The sequence below is a fragment of the Aquarana catesbeiana genome, linkage group LG03, assembly GCF_042186555.1.
Source record: "Aquarana catesbeiana isolate 2022-GZ linkage group LG03, ASM4218655v1, whole genome shotgun sequence".
In the NCBI taxonomy this organism is placed as follows: Eukaryota; Metazoa; Chordata; class Amphibia; order Anura; family Ranidae; genus Aquarana; species Aquarana catesbeiana.
Window position 1 is genome coordinate 461,660,966 of NC_133326.1, and position 26,194 is coordinate 461,687,159.

Consider the following 26,194-nt stretch of genomic DNA (forward strand, 5'->3'; position numbering starts at 1 on the left):
GCACAGTGTGCACCTAAAGCTACCTGAAGACAATTGCTTTTGTTCTGATCCTATTAGTACCACAGGCAAGCAGCTGCAGTGTTTACAGATAGTGTAGTGCGTCCTCGGCACAGTGTGCACCTAAAGCTACCTGAAGACAATTGCTGTGGTTCTGATCCTATTAATACCAAAGGCAGGCAGCTGCAGTATTTACAGTTAGTGTAGTGCGTCTTCTGCACAGTATGCACCTAAAGCTACCTGAAGACAATTGCTGTTTTTCTGATCCTATTAATACCATAGGCACGCAGCTACAGTATTTACAGTTAGTGTACTGTGTCCTCTGCACAGTGTGCACCTAAAACTACCTGTAGAAAATTGGTGGTGTTCTTCTGATCCCATTAGTACCACAGGTGGGCAGCTGCAATATTTACCTTTAGTGTTGTGCCTCCTCTGCACAATGTGCACCTAAAGCTCCCTGAAGACAATTGCTGTTGTTCTGATCCTATTTATACCACAAGCAGGCAGCTGCAGTATTTACAGTTAGCGTATTGTGTCCTTTGAACAGTGTGCCCCTAAAGCTACCTGAAGACAATTGCTGTTGTTTTGATCCTATTAATACCACAGGCAGGCAGCTACAGTATTTACAGTTAGTGTACTATGTCCTCTGCACAGTGTGCAACTAAAGCTACCTGAAGACAATTGCTATTATTCTGATCCTATTAATACCACAGGCAGACAGCTACAGTATTTACAGTTAGTGTACTGTGTCCTCTGCATAGTGTGCACCTAAAGCTACCAGAAGCCATTGCTGTTGTTCTGATCTTGTTAATACCACAGGCAGGCAGCTGCAGTATTTACAGTTAGTGTAGTGCCTCCTCTGCACAGTGTGCACCTAAAGCTATCTGAAGACAATTGCTGTTGTCCTGATCCTATTTATACCATAGGCACGCAGCTGCAGTATTTAGAGTTAGTGTACTGTGTCCTTTGCACAGTGTGCACCTGAAGCTACCTGAAGAAAATTGGTAGTGTTCTTCTGATCTTATTAGTAACACAGGCAGGCAGCTGCAGTATTTACAGTTAGTGTAGTGCATCCTCTGCACAGTGTGCACCTAAAGCTACCTGATGACAATTGCTGTTTTTCTGATCCTATTAATACCACAGGCAAGTAGCTGCAGTATTTACAGTTAGTGTAGTGCGTCCTCTGCACAGTGTGCTCCTAAAGCTACCTGAAGACAATTGCTGTTGTTCTGATCCTATAAATACTACAGGCAGGTAGCTGCAGTATTTATAGTTATTGTAATGTGTCTTCTGCACAGTGTGCACTTAAAGCTACCTGAAGAAAATTGGTAGTGTTCTTCTGATCATATTAGTAACACAACCAGGCAACTGCAGTATTTACAGTTAGTGTAGTGAGTCCTCTGCATAGTGTGCACCTAAAGCTACCTGAAGACAATTGCTGTTGTTCTGATCCTATTAATATCACAGGCAAGCAGCTGCAGTATTTACAGTTAGAGAAGTACATCCTCTGCACAGTGTGCCCCTAAAGCTACCTGAAGACAATTGCTGTTCTTCTGATCCTATTAATACCACAGGCAAGCAGCTGCAGTATTTACAGTTAGTGTACTTTGTCCTCTGCACAGTGTGCACCTAGGGCCACCTAAAAAAAAATGGTGGTGTTCTTCTGATCCTATTAGTACCACAGGCAGGCAGCTGCAGTATTTACAGTTAGTGTACTGTGCCCTCTGCACAGTGCGCACCTAAAGCTCCCTGAAGACAATTGCTGTTGTTCTGATCTTATTAATACCACAGGCAGGAAGCTGCAGTATTTACAGTTAGTGTACTGTGTCCTCTGCACAGTGTTCACCTAAAGCTACCTGAAGACAATTTCTGTGGTGTTCTTATGATCCTATTAATACCACAGCCAGGCAGCTGCAGCATTTACAGTTAGTGTAGTGCGTCCTCTGCACAGTGTGCACCTAAAGCTACCTTAAGACAATTGCTGTTGTTCTGATCCTATTAGTACCACAGGCAGGCAGCTACAGTATTTACAGTTAGTGTACTGTGTCCTCTTCACAGTATGCACCTAAAGCTACCTAATGACAATTGCTGTTGTTCTAATCCTATTAATACCACAGGCAGGCAGCTACAGTATTTACAGTAATGCCCCGTACACACGGTCCGATTTTCCGATGGAAAATGTCCGATTGGAGCGTGTTGTCGGAAATTCCGACCGTGTGTGGGCTCCATCGGACATTTTCCATTGGATTTTCCGACACACAAAGTTGGAGAGCAGGAGATAAAATTTTCCGACAACAAAATCCGATCGCGTCAATTCCGACCGTGTGTGGCCTGTTCCGACGCACAAAGTGCCACGCATGCTCAGAAGAAATTCCAAGACGGAACAGCTCGGTCTGGTAAACTTAGCGTTCGCAATGGATACAGCACTTTCGTCACGACGCTGCAATGTTAAAAATGGTTTAATACAGCGCACTCTCTTCTTCTTTATAATGTGACAAGAATTAAGTAGTTTTGTTGCTCATATTCACACACACTTCTCACAAAGTTTTATTTTTGTTTTTTTATTGGGATTCTCTGAATATATTGTTATTAGTTGTCACATCTGACAGAATTTTTTTTTTTTATGTAATTTTTTTTAATGTTTGAATTTTTTCAAAGGCTGATCTTTGTTCAATGTTATTTTTATTTTTACTCCAGAATATTTTTGTGTGTGTTTTGTGTGTCAAGTTACCCCAACACCATTGATATCTTTTATTATTTAATCTCAAGGAGATTGTTTGTTGTTGGTGTCCCTTGTTCATTTCACATTGTATATTTGAAATGTACCTGAATCCTCACAAACCAACTGTCCTTTTTGAAGTAAAACACATAGGAGAGTATAATTCAAAACAAAAATCCTTTATTAAGGGCTCAGAACCAAACAAAGAGGAAGGCAACACTGGATCAACAGGAGAAATTAGCGAAGCCTGGGACCCCCACAGCAGACATCAATTCTTGAACATCAAAATTGGTGGCCTGAGGAGTCCATATGTAAGGGAGGGCAGTCTGGTCCAGAATTCGCAGAGATCCGGATAGCAGCAGATGACATGTGTGTCCCCAGGCTGTGATACCACAAGAGGCTGCATTTTTTGGATCCAGGGTCCTCACTTTCTGGTCTTCCTTTCACGCTTCATTCCGGGCTGTGGCTGTGCAGTTGGAGATGTGGCAGGAGGAGGAGTAGGACCTGGAGGAGGACTGGGAGGACCTGGAGGAGAAGGAGTAGGAGGAGGAGGACCTGCAGGAGGAGGAGGAGGACCATCGCAAAGGTGTGTCTGAGCTGTCATTTGGCCCCTCATACCTTTGTTAAGAGCCTCCAATATGAGCGCCTCACACATGACTTGTTGGCCCTCCTCCATCCTCTGCATTTTATATGCAATGACGGCAGCAATGTCCTTCTCCATGGTCTGTCATGCTCCCAGGACCTCTGTAGCCCTCCAAAAGAGTCCTCTGGTAGCCTCCTCTAGGGCACTCCTCCTACTGCCACTTTCTCTTTTCAGGGGGGGTGGAGGGACCTGCAGATCAGCCAGCCGGCTCGGCCCGGCCACCTCCTGGCTGAGACTTCCCTGTGTATGAAAAAGGGACATGGTTTTAGTTTTTGCTTCATCAATCACAATCCTAAATTAGTACTCCCAACTAACATCTAGTTAACATCATTGATTGGACAAGCAGAAATATTTAGAGGAATGCTATACCTGGCTCAATCTGGGCTCCTCCACATGTTGCCTGGAAGGCCCAGGTTGGGCATCAGAAGCCTCAGCCGGGGGGGAAGGAAGCGTGGAAGGAAGACTGGAGAGGGATGGCCTGGGTTCAGTCTGGCCTGCCAGAAAATGCAGCCTGTCGTAGTACAACATCCTGGGGACATAGATGTCATCTGCTGCTCCAGATCTCTGCGAATCCAGGACCTTCTTGCGCTCCCTTAGATATGTGCTCCTCAGGCCACCAATGAAGATCTTTAAATAGGGGATCACCTGCTTCACAATTTCACACAATTGCACCAGTGCTGCCTTCCTCTTTGCTTGGTTCTTGTAATGGGGGTGTTTAATCTCCCACAGACATGGCAGCTCCCTTAAGATATCTATGAATACTGACATGAAGTCATTGTCTTTCACTAAGATATCCATGTTCACTGCAAGACACAATACAAGACAAAGCCTAATGTCAGACAAAACTCTCCTAATCTTGTTACAATATAGGCTTCAATGTAGAAGCAGTATAGGCACAAATTTGTCTCTTACCTTCGTTCTTACGATCGGCGCGTCCAATGCTCCTTCCTCCGCTCACAGATCGTACGTAATACGCACGCGTGTTACGCTTTATACACACTGCGCATGCGTGTAACTCCACCCGCCCCTGACGTTCTTTCTAGTCTATTCCCCACCCCTTTTCGTTCAGCGCAGTGGGGGAAGAGCACATGGCGGAGTCACAGCAGGTGCGTGCTAATTGCAGGAACGAGGAGGAGGAGGAGGAAAGCCCGGATCCGGACACGTCCCGATCCAGAAGGAGACGTTTTAAGGCCACAAATATGTCCTTTGGGGAGATGTTGGAGATGGTCGACATCATGAAGAAGTCCGACTATGACGGAAAATATGGGCCTTACCCCAACCCCAACATCAGAAAGGCAAAGATCATGGTGAAAGTGGTCAAAAGCCTTCACAAGAATTTCGGGGTACGAAGATCGAAAGATCAGCTCAGGAAGCGGTGGTCGGACCTGAAGTTAAGAGAGCCAGAGCAGTACCGAAAGATCCGGAGAGTGCTGCAAAAAAGTAAGTAGTTGTGCTGTGTTCCTATTCTTTCTGTCTTTATTGCGTTCGTGCTGCTCCATGTGCTTTTCTTAATTGTACAGTTTAAAAGGGCAACTTTAATGTTCATGGGCCCATTATTCGTTCGTATCAAACATTTTTCTTTCGGCCTCTAAAACACCATTGTTTAGGCCATATGCATTTTCCCACATTTTTTTTGGGTCTACTTGGATGCCAAATAGTTGTTTGTGTAGATGGGTTTGTTACTAGAATGAAATGCCAACTAGATTCTGTGTAAGGAGAGGACACTGAGCAGCTGTTTTCACATCTGGACACTGGAGCACTAGTGTGGGACACAAGAACACCATTTTTATTAGGGGACCACACAGGTGCTCCAGTGTATACTATAGGGGGGTCTCCATCTGTGAAGCTTGTACTAAACAGGTAAAGTATTGCAGCTTGACAAAGGCCAATAAAAAAAATAAATCTTGGAACTCGGCTAAAATAGACAATTGTACCCCACTTCCAAGCAATGTTTCCTATTTCTAGTTCTGCCATCAAATATCCGTGTGCTAATTATACCATTTTTGTTTTACATAGGGGAGAAAAGACTCGGAGGACACCCCTCATCCGAGGAGACCATAGACCCTCCACCTCTGGAGGAAGGGGAACTAACACCAACCCAAGAAGAGCAGGAGGAAGAAGAAGATGTGGTGGAGATTGGCACCACAACAGGTGAGTGTCTGCGACCACAGGCTCAGGTAAAAGAGATGGATGGTGGCAGATTTTTGAGACCTGCTTTTGTTTTCTTTCTCTCTTTTTAGGTGATCGTGATGTTGTGGATCCAGAACGTTTCACATCAGAAAGTGCCCAGATCCTGATCGGGGAGATCATGGGGTGTAATGTCGAACTGCAAAACATACAGCAAAAAAATCAATGATGTTATTAAAAAAAAAAATAACATCATTGATGTTTTGGGGCGAATTTAAAACCCCACAAAATCACTTTTTGGATTGTGGTCCAATCTTTTAAATATTTTTGCAATGTTTTGAAAAGCCAAATTTGGAGGATGCACACAGTGTGCCAACATGTGCTATCTGCCATCACGGGAGATCAATGGACGTGTTTTGGGGGTGCAACCCCTTCCTCAATTATAAAGTAGCATTGAGGAAGGGCTTGCTCCCCCAAAACACGTCCCTTGATCCCCCCTGATGGCAGATAGCACATGTTGACATTCCTAAATTGCTGTGCATCTTCCAAATTTGGCTTTTGCAGGGGTGATTTCCCCCCATCTGAACGCTATATCAAACCCAGTTCCTAAATACTGATGTCTGATATAGCCTTCAGGTTTTACCTAATATGAACTTTGTAAGTTCAAGTTTTTTGGCTTTCTTGTTGGTTTTACACAGGCCTGTTTTATCTTAAATGGACATTTTGATTTTTGATAATGCTACTGCAAAAATTGTTATACAACAAACATGTTGGTTTGTTTTAAAAACCTTTGGTAAATGCACATGTGATTGTGCAGGAATAAAAAAGTTGCTTACTCAAGAATGTGTGGATTATTGTCTCAACACTACAATACAACACTTTTGGGGTGATGTAATTGCTGTTTTCTGCAAAAACGGGTGTTTTTACCTAAGGGCAAATCCTCTTTGCACTACAAGTGCAGTTTCAGTGCAGTTGCAAGTGCACTTGTAGTGAAATGTGTTTTTGCATTTAGGAAATAACAGCCAACAGTGCTTTGTTTAAGGTTACACAATCACGACATTTTCTGGACTCAACACATTTCTGTCAGGGTCAGCTAAAACAAACACAAGCAGTTAATGTCCACCAAGAATTTCTTTTTTTTTATTATAAAAAGGCTTCACAGATTGTCTGGCATATTGATAGCCCCCCTACCCGCAAAGAACTCCAGGTAGCGTAACCGGACATCACGGGCACTCAGGGAGGGCAAGCCAGGACGGCCACTTTCAAGCGCCGTCAGTGTGGTTTGATGTAGGATTCCGGCCTCAAGCCCAACTGAGCCAGCATAGTTGGCCGAATGTTTCCTTAAAAAGTTATGGAGAACACAGCACGCCAGTATAATATGGTTCAGTTTATACTCCGCCATATGGATGGGTGTCAGAAATAGTCGGAACCGGCTGGCCAGGATTCCAAATGTGTTCTCCACCACTCTTCGGGCTCTGGCCAACCGGTAATTAAAAACCCTCTGTTCCGGGGTGAGGGTCCTCATTGGGAATGGCCGCATCAGGTGGTCCCCCAGCGCAAACGCTTCATCAGCAACGAACACAAATGGGAGTCCTTCCACATTGTCCTCTGGAGCTGGCAAGTCCAAGCTGCCATTCTGGAGATGCCTGTAGAACTCAGTCTGGGCGATGACTCCACCATCAGACATCCGGCCATTCTTCCCCACGTCCACATACAAGAAGTCGTAATTAGCTGACACCACCGCCAACATCACTATACTATTAAACCCCTTGTAATTATAATAGTACGACCCCGAGTTGGGTGGTGGGACGATGTGGACGTGTTTCCCATCAATTGCCCCTCCGCAGTTAGGAAAGTCCCACCGCTCGGTAAAGTGGGAGGCCACAGTCTGCCATTCCTGTGGTGTGGAAGGAAACTGTTGAGGAAAAAACAATAAACATTACTATTTTTACTCTGAAACATGGCAAGCAGATTAGACACAAACATTATGGGGCAACCTTCAGATAGCATTTATTGAGGGGAATTTAACAAGGCCAAAGTATAAGTTACACCTATCATATTCCCCCTCCCCCCCTCTCATGGGCCATTTCTAACATTATAGGGGGTGTGTATAAATCTTGGACAGGTAACCCTCTTCACTTCATTGAGAGATGAATGCCTAAATAATGGGTATTACTTTGAACAGCCCCTCCTTAGTTACACTATTGGCAGACCACTGGACAGGTAAGAAGTGTCATAATACAAAGATATAAATACACATTGTACACTTTTGAGGACATTTGGACATTCTGCTATTACCTATCAAGATAATAATAGGATACCAAAACTTTAAACAGTACCATTGGAAAGTATACAGGCAGGCCCTTGCACTACATGCTTTTGGGAATTCATCCATAAATCAGAGCACAAAAGAAATGGGTATAGTGTGTATGGGTTTGGCAAAGTCAGCAGATAGATGATTGAGGATAGATAGAGAATTGGGATCAGCTGACTTAGCAGTTGGGGGAGGGAGGGTTACTAAAAATTATTTGGGGACACCACAAAAAAAAGCCTCTGCCACTCTGCCTGAATTTAAATAAAAAATAACATTTCCAAACATTTTAGGGGGTGTTTGGGGTAAAGCACTACTATGGAGCTGATAAAATACATTGTTAAGTGACTACATGAGGTGAATATAGGGCAGGAGACACCATGCTGGGGAGGTTAGTGAAGGGCAAATATGTATGAAGGACCTAAAATAATAATTACATAAAAATCCAGCATGCATGAGGACAAAGGGGACATTCACAGCATATTCCAATCATGGTAATTAGGGAATGAGGAAAGAAATACAATATATTAGCAAACATTCAATACAATAAAATGTGATATAAAAGGATAAAAATCTTACCTTCATATAGTCCTTCTGCAGGACCTGTATGATGGCAGAACAGGTCTCTGGGATGATGATACCCAGAGCCTGGGGGGAGATGCCTGTCGAGAACTTCAAGTCCTGCAGACTTCTCCCTGTGGCCAAATACCACAGGGTAGCGACCAACCTCTGCTCCGGAGTGATGGCTTGCCTCATGCAGGTATCCTGCCTGCTGATATAGGGGGTCAGCGAAGCCAACAGACGGTGAAACACGGGGTCCGTCATCCTGAGAAAGTTCCTGAAATCATCAGGATTATTCTCACGGATCTCACGGAGCAAAGGCATATGAGAGAACTGGTCACGCTGAAGCAACCAATTCTTGGTCCATGAACTCCTCCCCACCCTGTTCATGGACTGGACTTGTGTCAAGGTCAGGACCCCAACACCAAGCCCCCGCACAGCACGAACTCTACGAGGAGTACGCATACGAAACATGGCTAGAAAACGGTCGGCTGCTCAGAACGAAGTAACAGAATGCACTGAAGAACAGCAAGGCCTGTGAAGAGCGACCTGAAAAACAGTAACGAACAAACAAGAATACAATGACTACCTAAAGTCACGCGGAACTTGCTTGCACGCACTGAAGAGCAGATACAAACCCACAAGCACAAACTGAACGGCAGAAAACGATCTGAAAACCACGAATCTGAAAAAGCGCAAATCGTCTCTCACCAAACTTTTACTAACACGAAATTAGCAAAAGGAGCCCAAAGGGTGCCGTGCTTGATTCTGAACCGGCCTTTTGTAGTCTCGTCATACGTGGTGTACGTGACCGCGTGGTTGGCGATCGGAAATTCCGACAACTTTGTGCGACCGTGTGTAGACAAAAAAAGTTTGAGCCAACATCCGTCTGAAAAAATCCTAGGATTTTGTTGTCGGAATGTCCGAACAAAGTCCGACCGTGTGTACGCCCTTTAAGTGTACTGTGTCCTCTGCACAGTGTTCACCTAAAGCTAACTGAAGAAAATTGGTGGTGTTCTTCTGATCCCATTTCTACCACAGGCAGGCAGCTACAGTATTTACAGTTAGTGTACTGTGTCCTCTGCACAGTGCGCACCTAAAGCTACCTGAAGACAATTGTTGTTCTGAACCTATTAATACCACAGGCAGCAAGATGCAGTATTTACAGTTAGAGTTCTGTGTCCTCTGCACAGTGTGCACCTAAAGCTACCTGAAGACAATTGCTGTTGTTCTGATCCTTTTATTACCATAGGAATGCAGCTGCAGTATTTACAGTTAGTGTACTGTATTCTCTGCACAGTGTGCACCTAAAGCTACCTGAAGAAAATTGGTGGTGTTCTTCTGATCCAATTAGTACCACAGACAGGCAGCTGCAGTATTTACAGTTAGTGAACTGTGTCCTCTACACAGTGTGCACCAAAAGCTACCTGAAGACAATTGCTGTTGTTCTGATCCTATTAATACCATAGGCAGGCAGCTTCAGTATTTCCAGTTAGTATACTGTGTCCCCTGCACAGTGTGCACATAAAGCTACCTGAAGAAAAATGGTGGTGTTCTTCTGATCCTATTAGTACCACAGGCAGGCAGCTGCAGCATTTACAGTTAGTGTACTGTGTCCTCTGCACAGTGTGCACCTAAAGCTACCTGAAGACAATTGCTGTTGTTCTGATCCTATTAGTACCACAGGCAAGCAGCTGCAGTATTTACAGTTAGTGTAGTGCATCCTCTGCACAGTGTGCACCTAAAGCTACCTGAAGACAATTGTTGTTGTTCTGATCCTGTAATACCACAGGCAGGCAGCTGCAGTGTTTACACTTAGTGTACTGTGTCCTCTACACAGTGTGCACCTAAAGCTACCTGAAGACAATTGCTATTATTCTGATCCTATTAATACCACAGGCAGGCAGCTACAGTATTTACAGTTAGTGTACTGTGTCCTCTGCACAGTGTGCACCTAAAGCTACCTGAAGACAATTTCTGTTGTTCTGATCTTATTAATACCACAGGCAGGCAGCTGCAGTATTTACAGTTAGTGTAGTGCGTCCTCTGCACAGTGTGCACCTAAAGCTATCTGAAGACAATTGCTGTTGTTCTGATCCTATTTATACCATAGGCACGCAGCTGCAGTATTTAGAGTTAGTGTACTGTGTCCTTTGCACACTGTGCACCTATAGCTACCTGAAGAAAATTGGTAGTGTTCTTCTGATCCTATTAGTACCACAGGCAGGCAGCTGCAGTATTTACAGTTAGTGTAGTGTGTCCTCTGCACAGTGTGCACCTAAAGCTACCTGAAGACAATTGCTGATGTTCTGATCCTATTAATACCACAGGCAGGCAGCTGCAGTATTTACAGTTAGTGTAGTGCGTCCTCTGCACAGTGAGCACCTAAAGCTACCTGAAGACAATTGCTGTTGTTCTGATCCTATTAATACCACAGGCAGGCAGCTGCAGTATTTACAGTTAGTGTAGTGCGTCCTCTTCACAGTGTGCACCTAAAGCTACCTGAAGACAATTGCTGTTGTTCTGATCCTATAAATACCACAGGCAGGTAGCTGCAGTATTTATAGTTATTGTAATGTGTCCTCTGCACAGTGTGCACCTAAAGCTACCTGAAGAAAATTGGTAGTGTTCTTCAGATCATATTAGTACCACAACCAGGCAACTGCAGTATTTACAGTTAGTGTAGTGAGTCCTCTGCATAGTGTGCACCTAAAGCTACCTGAAGACAATTGCTGTTGTTCTGATCCTATTAGTACCACAGGCAAGCAGCTGCAGTATTTACAGTTAGAGGAGTACATCCTCTGCACAGTGTGCCCCTAAAGAAACCTGAAGACAATTGCTGTTCTTCTGATCCTATTAATACCACAGGCAAGCAGCTGCAGTATTTACAGTTAGTGTACTGTGTTCTTTGCACAGTGTGCACCTAAAGCTACTTGAAGAAAATTGGTGGTGTTCTTCTGGTCATATTAATACCACAAATAGGCAGCTGCAGTATTTACAGTTAGTGTATTGTGTCCTTTGCACAGTGTGCCCCTAAAGCTACCTGAAGACAATTGCTGTTGTTTTGATCCTATTAATACCACAGGCAGGCAGCTACAGTATTTACAGTTAGTGTACTGTGTCCTCTGCACAGTGTGCACCTAAAGCTACCTGAAGACAATTGCTGTTGTTCTGATCTTATTAATACCACAGGCAGTTGCAGTATTTACAGTTAATGTACTGTGTCCTCTGCACAGTTTTAACCTAAAGCTACCTGAAGACAATTGCTGTGGTGCTCTTCTGATCCTATTAATACCGCAGGCAGCTGCAGTATTTACAGTTAGTGTAGTGTGTCCTCTGCACAGTGTGCACCTAAAGCTACCTAATGACAATTGCTGTTGTTCTGATCCTATTAGTACCACAGGCAGGCAGCTACAGTATTTACAGTTAGTGTGCTGTGTCCTCTTCACAGTGTGCACCTAAAGCTACCTAATGACAATTGCTGTTGTTCTGATCCTATTAATACCACAGGCAGGATGCTACAGTATTTACAGTTAGTGTACTGTGTCGTCTTCACAGTGTTCACCTAAAGCTACCTGATGAAAATCGGTGGTGTTCTTCTGATCCCATTAGTACCACAGGCTGGCAGCTACAGTATTTACAGTTAGCGTACTGTGTCCTCTGCACAGTGCGCACCTAAAGCTAGCTGAAGACAATTGCTGTTGTTCTGAACCTATTAATACCACAGGCAGCCAGCTGCAGTATTTACAGTTAGTGTTCTGTGTCCTCTGCACAGTGTGCACCTAAAGCTACCTGAAGACAATTGCTGCTGTTCTGATCCTATTATTACCATAGGCAGGCAGCTGCAGTATTTACAGTTAGTGTACTGTATCCTCTGCACAGTGTGCACCTAAAGCTACCTGAAGAAAATTGGTGATGTTCTTCTGATCCTATTAGTACCACAGGCAGGCAGCTGCAGCATTTACAGTTAGTGTAGTGCGTCCTCTGTACAGTGTGCACCTAAAGCTACCTGAAGAAAATTGGTGGTGTTCTTCTGTTTCAATTAGTAACACAGACAGGCAGCTGCAGTATTTACAGTTAGTGTACTGTGTCCTCTACACAGTGTGCACCAAAAGCTACCTGAAGACAATTGCTGTTGTTCTGATCCTATTAATACCATTGGCAGGCAGCTGCAGTATTTCCAGTTAGTATACTGTATCCTCTGCACAGTGTGTACCTAAAGCTACCTGAAGAAAATTGGTGGTGTTCTTCTGATCCTATTAGTACCACAGAAAGGCAGCTGCAGTATTTACAGTTAGTATACTGTATCCTCTGCACAGTGTGCCCCTAAAGCTACCTGAAGAAAATTGGTAGTATTCTTCAGATTCTATTAGTACCACAGGCAAGCAGCTGCAGTATTTACAGTTAGTGTAGTGCGTCCTCTGCACAGTGTGCACCTAAAGCTATCTGAAGACAATTGCTGTTGTTCTGATCCTATTTATACCATAGGCACACAGCTGCAGTATTTACAGTTAGTGTAGTGCGTCCTATGCACAGTGTGCACCTAAAGCTACCTGAAGACTATTGCTGCTGTTCTGATTCTTTTAATACCACAGGCAGGCAGCTGCAGTATTTACAGTTAGTGTAGTGCGTCCTCTGCACAGTGTGCACCTAAAGCTACCTGAAGACAATTGCTGTTGTTCTGATCCTATAAATACCACAGGCAGGTAGCTGCAGTATTTATAGTTATTGTAATGTGTCCTCTGCACAGTGTGCACCTAAAGCTACCTGAAGAAAATTGGTAGTGTTCTTCTGATCATATTAGTACCACAACCAGGCAACTGCAGTATTTACAGTTAGTGTAGTGAGTCCTCTGCATAGTGTGCACCTAAAGCTACCTGAAGACAATTGATGTTGTTCTGATCCTATTAGTACCACAGGCAAGCAGATGCAGTATTTACAGTTAGAGGAGTACATCCTCTGCACAGTGTGCCCCTAAAGCTACCTGAAGACAATTGCTGTTCTTCTGATCCTATTAATACCACAGGAAAGCAGCTGCAGTATTTAAAGTTAGTGAACTGTGTCCTCTGCACAGTGTGCACTTAAAGCTACCTGAAGACTATTGCTGCTGTTCTGATTCTTTTAATACCACAGGCAGGCAGCTGCAGTATTTACAGTTAGTGTAGTGTGTCCTCTGCACAGTGTGCACCTAAAGCTACCTGAAGACAATTGCTGTTGTTCTGATCCTATAAATACCACAGGCAGGTAGCTGCAGTATTTATAGTTATTGTAATGTGTCCTCTGCACAGTGTGCACCTAAAGCTACCTGAAGAAAATTGGTAGTGTTCTTCTGATCATATTAGTACCACAACCAGGCAACTGCAGTATTTACAGTTAGTGTAGTGAGTCCTCTGCATAGTGTGCACCTAAAGCTACCTGAAGACAATTGATGTTGTTCTGATCCTATTAGTACCACAGGCAAGCAGATGCAGTATTTACAGTTAGAGGAGTACATCCTCTGCACAGTGTGCCCCTAAAGCTACCTGAAGACAATTGCTGTTCTTCTGATCCTATTAATACCACAGGAAAGCAGCTGCAGTATTTAAAGTTAGTGAACTGTGTCCTCTGCACAGTGTGCACTTAAAGCTACCTGAAGAAAATTGATGGTGTTCTTCTGATCCCATTAGTACCATAGGCAAGCAGCTGCAGTATTTACAGTTAGTGTAGTGCGTCCTCTGCACAGTGTGCACCTAAAGCTCCCTGAAGACAATTGCTGTTGTTCTGAACCTATTAATACCACAGGCAGGCAGCTGCAGTATTTAAAGTTAGTGTACTGTGTCCTCTGCACAGTGTGCCCCTAAAGCTACCTGAAGACAATTGCTGTTCTTCTGATCCCATTTGTACCACAGCAGGCAGCTGCAGTATTTAAAGTTAGTTTAGTGCGTCCTCTGCCCAGTGCGCACCTAAAGCTACCTGAAGACAATTGCTGTTGTTCTGATCCTATTAATACCACAGGCAGGCAGCTACAGTATTTACCGTTAGTGTACTGTGTCCTCTGCACAGCGTGTACCTAAAGCTACCTGAAGAAAATTGGTGGTGTTCTTCTGATCCTATTAGTACCACAGGCAGGCAGCTACAGTATTTACAGTTAGTGTATTTCGTCCTCTGCACAATGTGCACCTAAAACTACCTGAAGTCAATTGCTGTTGTTCTGATCCTATTAGTACCACAGGCAAGCAGCTGCAGTATTTACAGTTAGTGTAGTGCTTCCTCTGCGCAGTGTGCACCTAAAGCTACCTGAAGACAATTGCTGGTGTTCTGATCCTATTAATACCACAGGCAGGCAGCTGCAGTATTTTACAGTTAGTGTAATGTGTCCTCTGCACAGTGTGCACCTAAAGCTACCTGAAGAAAATTGTTTTTTGTTCTTCTGATCCTATTGGTACCACAGGCAGGCAGCTGCTTTATTTACAGTTAGTGTAGTGCGTCCTGTGCACGTGTGCACCTAAAGATACCTGAAGGCAATTGCTTTTGTTCTGATCCTATTAATACCAGAGGCAGGCAGCTGCAGTGTTTACAGTTAGTGTAGTGCATCCTCTGCACAGTGTGCACCTAAAGCTACCTGAATACAATTGCTGTTGTTCTGATCTTATTAGTAACACAGGCAATCAGCTACAGTATTTACAGTTAGTGTTGTGTGTCCTCTGCACAGTGTTCACCTAAAGCTACTGTAACAAGCCCCTTGCTCACTCGGTTCCACTCTCCTGACACTCCTCTACAGCTATTGAATCAGATTGCAACATCTGATGGTTCAGTCATCCAATGCTCTGGGATTAGAACTACAGCTCTGTGCCGTTCTAGTCCAGTTGTGATAGCTCAGAACAAACACCAGGCAGGCTGTATGTAAGTTCAAAACAGGAATCTCACTTTATTGCAAAACACAGGCTTTTATAAACTCAAAGTGGAGGTGCAGACCTCCTGCTCATATTACTCTAACAATACAGCTTTAACCTAATTAACATGAGCTAATTAACTAATCCCTTTAGACAGCCTAGATGACTCAGATATGACCGTTAGGCCAGACTGGCCGTCTTGTAGTTCAGAAAATCCAATCAACATTATCACAATCAACATAGACTCTTCTTCACACAATAGCAGAGTTAATTAACACAAATAACAATGGGGATCTAATGACTCTTAGATCCTATAGTAGACTTATTTATAATACACATTTTAGCAGACAATAGACAGACAGGTGTTGGAATTTACATCAGCATCTCCTAACAGTATCTGTCCCAGCATTATGAATCAGCCACTATTCCAATATGGCAAATCCAGGGTCCCCAGAGTCTGTGTGTCCTGGGGGACCAGGACCCGAATCCACAGTAGTACCACCTCAAGGGTCCCCAGGCATACAGCTCACAAAGAGCACCGTTCCCCCAAATGCAAGGGCCCCCGATCGATCGGCAAGAGGCTAGCATACAGTCCCCTCCAAAAGTCTCTTTCCCGGCTAGGTCTAAGACAGCTACCTAAAGAGAATTGATGTTGTTCTGATCCTACTAATACCACAGGCAGGCAGCTTCCGTATTTACAGTTAGTGTAATGTGTCCTCTGCACAGTGTGCACCAAAAGCTTCCTGAAGAAAATTGGTGGTGTTCTTCTGATCCTATTAGTACCACAGGCAGGCAGCTGCAGTGTTTACAGTTAGTGTACAGTGTTCTCTGCACAGTGTTCACCTAAAGCTACCTGAAGACAATTGCTGTTGTTCTGATCCTATTAATACCACAGGCCGGCAGCTACAGTATTTACAGTTAGTGTACTGTGTCCTTTGCACAACGAGCACCTAAAGATAACTGAAGAAAATTGGTGGTGTTCTTCTGATCCTATTAGTACCACAGGCAGGCAGGTGCAGTATTTACAGTTAGTGTAGTGAATCCTCTGCACAGTGTGCACCTAAAACTTCCTGAAGACAATTGGTGGTGTCCTTCTGATCCTATTAGTACCACAGACAGGCAGCTGCATCCTCTGCACAGTGTGCACCTAAAGCTACCTGAAGACAACTGCTGTTGTTCTGATCCTGTTAATACCACAGGCAGGCAGCTGCAGTGTTTACAGTTAGTGTACTGTGTCCTCTCCACAGTGTGCACCTAAAGCTACCTGAAGACAATTGCTATTATTCTGATCCTATTAATACCACAGGCAGGCAGCTACAGTATTTACAGTTAGTGTACTGTGTCTTCTGCACAGTGTGCACATAAAGCTACCTGAAGACAATTGCTGTTGTTCTGATCTTATTAATACCACAGGCAGGCAGCTGCAGTATTTACAGTTAGTGTAGTGCGTCCTCTGCACAGTGTGCACCTAAAGCTATCTGAAGACAATTGCTGTTGTTCTGATCCTATTTATACCATAGGCACGCAGCTGCAGTATTTACAGTTAGTGTAGTGCGTCCTCTGCACAGTGTGCACCTAAAGCTACCTGAAGACAATTGCTGCTGTTCTGATTCTATTAATACCACAGGCAGGCAGCTGCAGTATTTACAGTTAGTGTAGTGCGTCCTCTGCACAGTGTGCACCTAAAGCTACCTGAAGACAATTGTTGTTGTTCTGATCCTATAAATACCACAGGCAGGTAGCTGCAGTATTTATAGTTATTGTAATGTGTCCTCTGCACAGTGTGCACCTAAAGCTACCTGAAGAAAATTGGTAGTGTTCTTCTGATCATATTAGTACCACAACCAGGCAACTGCAGTATTTACAGTTAGTGTAGTGAGTCCTCTGCATAGTGTGCACCTAAAGCTACCTGAAGACAATTGCTATTGTTCTGATCCTATAAATACCACAGGCAGGCAGCTACAGTATTTACAGTTAGAGGAGTACATCCTCTGCACAGTGTGCCCCTAAAGCTACCTGAAGACAATTGCTGTTCTTCTGATCCTATTAATACCACAGGAAAGCAGCTGCAGTATTTAAAGTTAGTGAACTGTGTCCTCTGCACAGTGTGCACCTAAAGCTACCTGAAGAAAATTGATGGTGTTCTTCTGATCCCATTAGTACCATAGGCAAGCAGCTGCAGTATTTACAGTTAGTGTAGTGCGTCCTCTGCACAGTGTGCACCTAAAGCTCCCTGAAGACAATTGCTGTTGTTCTGAACCTATTAATACCACAGGCAGGCAGCTGCAGTATTTAAAGTTAGTGTACTGTGTCCTCTGCACAGTGTGCACCTAAAGCTACCTGAAGACAATTGCTGTTCTTCTGATCCCATTTGTACCACAGGCAGGCAGCTGCAGTATTTAAAGTTAGTTTAGTTTGTCCTCTGCCCAGTGCGCACCTAAAGCTACCTGAAGACAATTGCTGTTGTTCTGAACCTATTAATACCACAGGCAGGCAGCTGCAGTATTTAAAGTTAGTGTACTGTGTCCTCTGCACAGTGTGCACCTAAAGCTACCTGAAGACAATTGCTGTTCTTCTGATCCCATTAGTACCACAGGCAGGCAGCTGTAGTATTTAAAGTTAGTGTAGTGCGTCCTCTGCACAGTGCGCACCTAAAGCTATCTGAAGACAATTGCTGTTGTTCTGATCCTATTAATACCAGAGGCAGGCAGCTGCAGTATTTACAGTTAGTGTACTGTGTCCTCTGCACAGTGTGCATCTAAAGCTACCTGAAGAAAATTGGTAGTGTTCTTCTGATCCTATTAGTACCACAGGCAGACAGCTACACTATTTATAGGTAGTTTACTGTGTCCTCTGCACAGTTCGCACTTAAAGCTACCTGAAGACAATTGCTGTTTTTCTGATCCTATTAGTACCACAGGCAGGCAGCTGCATTATTTACAGTTAGTGTACTGTGTCTTCTGCACAGTGTGCACCTAAAACTACCTGAAGAAAATTGGTGGTGTTCTTCTGATCCCATTAGTACCACAGGCAGGCAGCTGCAGTATTTACAGTAAGTGTAGTGCATCCTCTGTACAGTGTGCACCTAAAGCTACCTGAAGACAATTGCTGTTGTTCTGATCCTATTAGTACCACATGCAAGCAGCTACAATATTTACAATTAGTGTTGTGCGCCCTCTACACAGTGTGCACCTAAAGCTACCTGAAGACAATTGTTGTTGTTCTGATCCTATTAATACCATAGGCAGGCGCACTATTTACAATTTGTTTACTGTGTCCTCTGCACAGTGTGCACCTAAAGCTTCCTGAAGAAATTTGGTGGTGTTCTAATCCTATTAATACCACAGGCAGGCAGCTACAGTATTTACAGTTAATGAACTGTGTCCTCTGCACAGTGTGCACCTAAACTACCTGAAGACAATTGCTGTTGTTCTGATCCTATTAATACCACAGGCAGGCAGCTACAGTATTTACAGTTAGTGTACTGTGTCCTCTGCACAGTGTGCACCTAAAGCTATCTGAAGAAAATTTGGGTGTTCGTCTGATCCTATTAGTACCACAGGCAGGCAGCTGCAGTTTTTACAGTTAGTGTACTGTGTCTTCTGCACAGTGTGCAAATAAAGCTACCTGAAGACAATTGCTGGTGTTCTCATACTAATAATACTACAGCAGGCAGTTGATTCTGCTAGCTGCAGTATCATTATGTATATACATCCCAGCTTTGTGCAGCTACACCTCACTGCAGGCCATTAGTATGTCTGGAAGGCCAACAAGGATAGGAAGACAGTCACAAGCCAATAAAAGAGGGCAAGCAGGCTCTGTGTCTAGAGGCAACAGTGCTGGTTGTGGAGACCGTGCATGCTCATCGGCACGTGTCCGTGGGATACGCTTGTCCTTTTTTTTTGGTAGCTGGCCGCATTGAGCCGCAACATGGGGAAGACTTGGTAAAGTGGATGACCAAGCCATCCTCATCATCCTCATCCTCTCTCACCCAGGCTCAGGGTACTTTGTCTGGCAAAGCATCTGCCAAAGCGGCCTTTTCCCTTGGCTCAATGGCATCAGTCACTCCTTCCCTAGCCCCACCATCAGGGAGGGGATGATGAGGTCACTGACTCCATGTGGGTGCCTGATAGGAGGGAGGAGGAGGAGGAAGAGGAGGCACATATCCAACAAGGCAGGATGCCCTCCAGGGTCCAGCTTAAGAGCAGCACACCGACTGCATCACACCGCAGAGCTCCACATGTGCAGGGCGCTGCTATCTATGCGCGTTATTCAAAAAATTCTTTGTGTGTGCCTTTTTTGAGATGAGTGCATCAGATCCCACCACTGCTATTTGCAACATATGTCTCAAGCGTATCTCGCGTGGCCAAAACATCACCCGCTTTGGCACCACATGCTTGACCGGACATATGTCGACCTGCCATTCAGTTAGTTGGCAAGCGTACCTAAAAGACCCACACCAAAGGACAAAGCAGACCTCTCCTTGCTCCTCATCAGCTGGGATCTCCAACCCCACTATACCTTTAGTCCTCTCTGAAACCTGCACTGAGAGGAATGAAGGTGTAGAATTAGGTGTGTCACAGCCAAGTACTTGCGGGCAATCTGCTATCGGTACACCAACGTCAGATTGTATCAGGCAAATTTCCCTGCCCCAGCTGCTGCACCGCCGAGAGAAGTTCGCTCCCAGCCATCCACATGCCCAGCGGTTGAATGCTAGCTTGGCTAAATTGCTAGCACTTCAACTGCTGCCTTTTCAGTTGGTAGACTCTGCCCCCTTCTGTGAGTTTGTGGAATGTGCGGTTCCTCAGTGGCAGGTTCCCACTTTTTCTCACAGAAGGCGATTCCGGCTCTCTACCGGCATGTGGAAGGCAATGTCTTGGCCTCGCTGGACAGGGCGGTCAGTGGTAAGGTGCATAGTACTGCTGACTCATGGTCCAGCAGGCATGGACAGGGATGTTACCTATCTTTCACCGCGCACTGGGTGACTCTTCTGGCAGCTGGGAAGGATGCAGGACAGGGTGCAGTAGTGTTGGAGGTTGTTCCGCCACCACCACCTCCACCACCACCACCTCCAAAATTCTACTAGTGGTGATTCTGCCACACCTCTCTCCTCCACCCCCTCCTCTTCTTCTTCCTCCATGCCCTCTTCTTTTGCTGATTTGTCCTCAGAACTAGCGGTGCTCCGTAGGCGTTCAAGGGGCTATGCAAGCACACAGGCAAAAAAATGCCATGCGGTGCTTGAGCTGGTGTGCTTGGGGGACAGGAGCCACACTGGGGCAGATATTCTGACAGCTCTGCAGGGGCAGGTTCAGAGGTGGTTGATGCCATGCCAGCTTAAGCCAGGTATGGTGGTTTACGACAATGGCACCAACCTTCTCTCTGCCCTCTGACAGGGACAACTGACCCATGTGCCCTGTTTGGCTCACGTCCTTAACTTGGTGGTGCAGCGGTTCTTGGGCAGGTACCCGGCTTACAGGATATCCTGAGGCAGGCCAGGAAAGTCTGTGTGCATTTCTGCAGGTCATATAATGCCAGTGCTCAGCTGGCTGACCTCCAAAAGGAATTTAACCTGCCCAAGAACTGCCTAATCTGTGACATGTTAACCAAGTGGAACTCAACGTTGGCCATGCTGCAGCGGCTGCACACACAGCAGAGGGCCATCAATGAGTACCTATGTGACTATGGCACCAGGACAGGGTCAGGGGACCTTGTTTTTTTTCCCCACGCCAGTAGGCTATGATCAGGGATGCATGCACTGTCCTGTCACCATTTGAGGAGGCCACGAGGATGGTGAGCAGTGACAGTGCATGCATCAGTGACACTGTCCCTCTTGTCCACCTGTTGGAGCACACACTGCATGGAATAATGGACAGGGCACTTGAGACAGAACAGAGGGAGGAAGAGGAGGACTTCCTTATCTCTCAAGGCCCTTTTATCCAGACAGTGTTCTTGCATGCCCGCTGATCACACAGGAAGAGGAGGAGGAGGAGGATTGTGTCAGCATGGTGGTGGAGCCTGGCACTCAGCATCAGCAGCAATCTTCAAGGGATCATTTACAGTCCGAAGAAATCCATAGACTTGTACGTGGCTGGGAGGAGGTGGCTCTGGAACAGTTCACTACAGTTGTGCCTTGAAAGTCCCAAAAAGTTTTTTCTTTAGTCTGGCTGTGGAACATGTCGTCCTTAGTGACCCAGAGTACTCTGGACCGAATGCCTCAGCAAACCTACGCTGCATGGCCTCCCTGATCCTGCAAAGCCTGCGGAAGGATCCTCCTATCCATGGTATCAAGGGGAGGAATGATTACTGGCTGGCAACCCTCCTTGATCCACGTTACAAGGGTAAGGTTGCGGACCTTATCTTGCCGTCGCAGAGGGAGCAGAGGATGAAACATCTTCGGGAGGCCCTGCAGAAATGCGTTTCCAGAGCCTGGAAGGTTACAATTTACTGGTCCTCCTGGACAAAGTGTTGCTGAGGCTTTGGTCAGTCACAGAAGGAGCGGTGGAGAAGGTGGCCATCTGACCGAAGCATTCAGACAATTTTTTAGTCCGCAGGTATGATCGGTTCCAGCAATCATCGCCAGCCTCTGATTCACATGGTGCAGGAATACCTAGGGGCAAGATCAAACTTGGACACCTTTCCCTCTGAAAATCCTCTGGGTTACTGGGTCTTGAGGATGGGTCACTGGCCAGAGCTTGCTCAGTATGCAATTGAGATACTGGCCTGTCCTGCATCCAGCGTTCTTTCGGAACGCACATTCAGTGCTGCTGGAGGCTTTATAACTGATCACAGGGTGCGCCTGTCCACCGAATCGGTCGACCGGCTGACCTTCATAAAAATTAATCAGTCTTGGATCACCAGCTACCAAGCACCTGATGCTGATGTAACCGATTGATTTTTTTTTAAATGTGAGATCCCTTCATGACTGCCTATGCTGATGCTGAGTGACTATCCTGTTATGCTGAGTGACCATCCTCTTCCTCCTCAATTTTCATGCTGATAGCGTGTAAGAACTTTTTTGGTTCTGGGCACCGCCACCAGTGGCCAAGGCCAAATTTTTCTGCTCCTATTTAACAGGGGCGTGTAATTACAATTTTTGATGCAATACCTTGCAGCAGGCCTTATTCCTGCACTCCAACTATAGTATCTGTGATGGATTGCAGTGTTTTGGCACCAGCACCAGTGCCCAAGGCCAAATTTTTCTGCCCCTGTTTAATAGGGGCGTATAATTACAATTTTTGATGCAATACTTTGCAGCAGGGCTCATTCCTCCAACTATAGCATCTGTGAGGGGTTGCAGTGTTGTGGCAATTTTTCTGCCCCTGTTTATGTTCACACTGAAATATTTCGTTTCAGAATTTTGTTTTCATCCGAAAAATAAATGTATTTAGTTACTCCCGAAATTCGTTTTTCTTTATTTCGTTTTTCGTTAAAAACTTGCATTCATCCGAAAATCGAAATTAATTAACCACTTAACAACCGGCCCATAGCCAAATGACGGCTACAGGGCGGTTGTTTAACTCTGGGAGGACGTCCAGGGACGTCCTCCCAGAATTCTGCTCTCGCGCGCCCCCTAGGGCGCGCACTCGAGAGCATCCGTGATCTGGACCCGGCGCATCACAGATCCCGGTAAATGGCCGCTGATCGCGGCCGTTTACCATGTGATCGCTCCGTCAAATGACGGAGCGATCACATGTAAACAAGCCGGCGTCATCTGATGACGCCGGTTCCTCTCCTCCCCCTCTCCTCCCCTCCTGTGTACCGATCGGTACACAGTGACCGAAGAGGCGGATGGATGGATGGCTGCAGCGTTGTGGGCTGCATCTGTAGTGCCCACAGCGCTGCACAGAGACATCCAGCCATCCATCCATCCATGCTCAGCCATCCCTACTACTCTGCATTGCTGTGCAATACTCTGCAATTCCCTCTGCAATACCCCGCAATACTCTGCCATACCCTGCAATACCCCGCAATACTCTGCCATACCCCGCAATACTCTGCCATACCCTGCAATACCCCGCAATACTCTGCCATACCCCGCAATACTCTGCCATACCCTGCAATACCCCGCAATACTCTGCCATACCCTGCAATACCCCGCAATACTCTGCCATACCCTGAAATACCCCAAAATACTCTGCCATACCCCGCAATACTCTGCCATACCCTGGAATACCCCGCAATACTCTGCCATACCCTGGAATACCCCGCAATACTCTGCCATACCCCGCAATACTCTGCCATACCCTGGAATACCCCACAATACTCTGCCATACCCTGCAATACCCCGAAATACTCTGCCATACCCTGCAATACCCCGAAATACTCTGCCATACCCTGCAATACCCTGAAATACCCCGCAATACTCTGCCATACCCCGCAATACTCTGCCATACTCCGCAATACTCTGCCATACCCCGCAATACTCTGCCATACCCCGCAATACTCTGCCAATACCCTGCAATACTCTGCCAATACCCTGCAATACTCTGCCATACCCTGCAATACCCCGCAATACTCTGCCATACCCTGGAATACCCCGCAATACTCTGCCATACCCTGCAATACCCCGCAATACTCTGCCATACCCTGGAATACCCCGCAATACTCTGCCATACCCTGCAATACCCTGAAATACCCTGAAATATTCCGCAATACCCAGCCATACTCTGCAATACTCAGTGATACCCAGCCATACTCTGCCATACCCAGCCATGCTCTGCAATACCCCACAAAAATCTGCAATACTCTGCCATAACCCGCAATACTCTGCCATACCCAGCCATACTCTGCCATACCCAGCCATACTCTGCCATACCCAGCCATACTCTGCAATACCCAGCCATACTCTGCAATACCCAGCCATACTCTGCAATACTCGGTGATACCCAGCCATACTCTGCCATACCCAGTCATACTCGGCGATATCTGCAATACCCAGCCATGCTCAGCCGTACCCAGCCTCTGTATGTGGCCAGGCTGTGGAAGTCTCACACATGTGGTATCGCCGTACTCAGGAATAGTAGGAGAATCTATTTTGGGGTGTCATTTTTGGTATATACATGCTATGTGTTAGAAATATTGTATAAATGGACAACTTTGTGTTAAAAAAAAAAAAAGCGTTTTAACCACTTCCCGCCTTCCGTCATACGACGTCCTTGACTTTGTGCGGGGATATCTGAATGATGGGTGCAGCTACAGGCATCATTCAGATATCATCTATTTCAGCCGGCGATTCCCTACACCATAAGAATGATCATAGCGGCTGTTACACTGCTTGATCGTTCTTACGGGAGGCGAGAGGGGACGCCCCCCCTCCCGCCGCCCTCCGGTGCTTCTACCGACTCACCGCTATGATCGAAGCCAGGATCTTTTTTTTTTTTTTTTTTTTTATTTCAGGAACAGCCTAGAGGTGAGATGTGCGGTCTTATTGACCCCATATCTCACTGTAAAGAGGACCTGTCATGCCATATTCCTATTACAAGGGATGTTTACATTCCTTGTAATAGGAATAAAAGTGATCAAAAAATTTTTTTTTTGGAAAAAAGTATCAAACTAAAATAAATAAAGTAAAATGAACAATAAAAAAAAATAAAATTTTTTTAAAGCGCCCCTGTCCGTGTGCTCGCATGCAGAAGCGAACGCATACGTAAGTCCCGCCCACATATGAAAACAGTGTTCAAACCACACATGTGAGGTATCGCTGCGATCGGTAGAGCGAGAGCAATAATTTTGGCCCTAGACCTCCTCTGTAACTCAAAATTTGTAACCAGTAAAAAATTTTAAAGCGTCGCCTATGGGGATTTTTAAGTGGTGAAGTTTGGCGCCATTCCACAAGCGTTTGCAATTTTGAAAGGTGACATGTTAGGTATCTATTAACTCGGCGTAACTTCATCTTTCATATTATGCAAAAACATTGGGCTAACCTTACTGTTTTGTTTTTTTTTAAAGCAAAAAACTGTTTTTTTTCCAAAAAAAAACGCGTTCCAAAAATTGCTGCGCAAATATCGTGCGAGATAAAAAGTTGCAATGACCGCTATTGTATTCTCTAGGGTCTTTGCTAAAAAAACATATATAATGTTTTGGGGTTCTATGTAATTTTCTAGCAAATAAATGATGATTTTTACATGTAGGAGAGAAATGTCAGAATTGGCCTGGGTGCTCCAGAACGCCTGAAGGTGCTCCCCTGCATGTTGGGCCTCTGTATGTGGCCACGCTGTGTAAAAGTCTCACACATGTGGTATCGCCATACTCGGGAGTAATAGCAGAATGTGTTTTGGGGTGTAATTTGTGGTATGCATATGCTGTGTGTGAGAAATAACCTGCTAATATGACGATTTTGTGAAAAAAAAAAAAAGAAAAAAAAAAAACTTGATTTTGCAAAGAATTGTGGGAAAAAATGACAACTTCAAAAAACTCATCATGCATCTTTCTAAATACCTTGGAATGTCTTCTTTTCAAAAAGGGGTCATTTGGGGGGTATTTGTACTTTTCTGGCATGTTAGGGTCTCAAGAAATGAGATAGGCCGTCAGTACTTCAGGTGTGATCAATTTTCAGATATTGGTACCATAGCTTGTGGACGCTATAACTTTCACAAAGACCAAATAATATACACTAATTTGGGTTATTTTTACCAAAGATATGTAGCGGTATAAATTTTGGCCAAAATATATGAAGAAAAATTACTAATTTTCAAAATTTTATAACAGAAACGAAGAAAAATTTATTTTTTTACAGATTTTTCGGTCTTTTTTCTTTTATAGCGCAAAAAATAAAGAACCCAGCGGTGATTAAATACCACCAAAAGAAAGCTCTATTTGTGTGAAAAAAAGGACAAAAAATTCATATAGATACAGTGTTGCATGACTGAGTAATTGTCATTCAAAATGTGAGAGCACCAAAAGCTGAAAATTGGTCTGGTTATTAAGGGGGTTTAAGTTCCAGTGGTCAAGTGGTTAAGGTCGAA

At 45.0% G+C, this 26,194-nt stretch overlaps 1 protein-coding gene across 1 annotated transcript in view; it reads left to right on the plus strand.

Annotated features, from left to right (window-relative positions):
- Positions 1 to 26,194, plus strand: part of LOC141133978 (uncharacterized) — a 91,838-nt gene that overhangs the window by 56,306 nt on the left and 9,338 nt on the right. The window lies entirely within an intron of this gene.